Below are 1,942 nucleotides of genomic sequence, written 5' to 3'. Positions count from 1 at the left end.
TTTTGGTGCTGAGAATTGAATGCAAGGCCTTATGCACGTGGGGCAAGCACTCTACCAACTGAGCTATATCTCAGCCCTGGTTTATAGTTTTTTGATTGATTAAGTTAGGACAATAATACTGATCTCATGACATTGTCATGAGGGCTAAACAGAAAGGTGAAAAAAAAATCCAGACTTTTTGTTTTAGAATTTGTCTGGAACCCATGAATCCAACTATGTAATATATAGTCGTCTGTCTTTGATTTTCACTATTTCTCCTAATTCATGTTTTCAAAAATTAAAGCCATTTTCTCATACAAACATCCTCTTGTCTTTTCTATCTTATTAACTAACCCTATGATATGCCAAGAGTTACAGTCAGAAATCTTGGATTGTCTCTTTTATTTTACATACTGTAAGCTCAAAAGGATGGGTACAGACCTCAATAGATTCAGGGAAGTTGTTTATTGTTCTTTGCGGACTCAGGCGGCATGGGGACTCATTTTCTGGATGTGAAAATGGCCATCAGTTACAGAGGGGATTTTGGTTTATAGGGTCAGTTAAGGTGGTTTCATCATTGGAACTTGTGGGTGTGCCATTCGATAGTCAGGGGCTAGTTATGTAGGTTAAAACTTTTAACTCAGGAGGGCAGCTGTAAAGGGTTGAAGCTCATCATTACTTGCAGAGATAGGAATCCAGATATTGAGGGGTAGGTATTTCTTTTTTCTGTAATTGATTGTCTCCCAGAGTTTCAGTATTCACCTCCTTCCTTCAGGGCCCATTGTTATAAGGAAAAGGTTTACTGGAAGGTTAATGCTTGGCTACTTTTTCCCTTCTTCCTCCCAAGCTGCATCATCTCTCTGCTTTTCTTTGGAGGCTGTTTTGTAGGATGATTATTTTCCATAACTCTTCACATACAATTAAGTCTTACATAGTTGGATTCATGGGTTCCAGACAAATTCTAAAACAAAAAGTCTGGATTTTTTAAAAAACTTGTGACCCTCCATTTCTATATAATAATTACTGAGATGGGGCAAAGGACAGGTAGCTGATTATCAAAGAAAGGGAAATGGGTAGATGGCACTTCCCCATCAACTGGTTGCTAATAACTCCAGGGGAAGGGAAGGATTTCACTTTCCAACACAAGCCCTTAACCCCTGGGGCCACCCTTTCCTGCCTTTTGGGCAGGTCAGCAGAGAAAAAAGGAGATGGGGGTCTATAAAAATGCAAGACACCTCCACTCCTTTTGAGTCCCTGGCTCCTTTTAACACCAGGGAATGAGGACCCAACCTTGATTTTCAAGACCAATATGGCTACCATAGTTTACTCACTTGCCTTTTTATACCTGGATTATTCCAAGTTTTCTAAGTCCCCTTTTGGCCTTTAAAATTCTATGTCTGCCTGCAATTAGTTCTCCTCATTATAGCTGGTGGATGTTTTTTGGAATGCATATCTAATCTAATTTCTTTGAAACATTAAATAATAATAGTAATAACAGGCAAATGACCTTACGTTTAATGTACAACAGTTCATTTAATGTTCCCCCATTTAGAATAAGATCATATTAAGGAAGCATCCATTGAGTCTTGTTTTATGAACTCTTTTTCTCTTTTTTTTTTTTTAAATGCAGAACTTCTGAATGCTTTTTCTGCACCTTTGGAGAAAATCATATGATTTTTTTTCCTCTCCCTCAAGCTATTAATAGACTTTGTAATATTGAAGGAAGTATTTTTACATTCCTGGGATAAAACTTAATTGATCATCCTGTGTTTTCTTTTCATGTGCAACTGGATACTATTTTCTAATAGATTAATTAGAATTTTTACATTGATAATAATAAGTGAAATTAATTTGTAGTATAAACTTTGTAAATTTAGGTATCAACATTTCCCCTACGTCTTTAAATTGAATTCATATTTATTTTTTCCCCTTTGTGTATGTTCTGAAACAACTTGAATAGAAT

Source organism: Marmota monax, unplaced genomic scaffold (genome assembly GCF_021218885.2).
Source record: "Marmota monax isolate L192 unplaced genomic scaffold, Marmota_monax_Labrador192_F-V1.1 WCK01_AAM20220418_F8-fsc00002, whole genome shotgun sequence".
In the NCBI taxonomy this organism is placed as follows: Eukaryota; Metazoa; Chordata; class Mammalia; order Rodentia; family Sciuridae; genus Marmota; species Marmota monax.
This window is presented reverse-complemented; position numbering follows the sequence as displayed.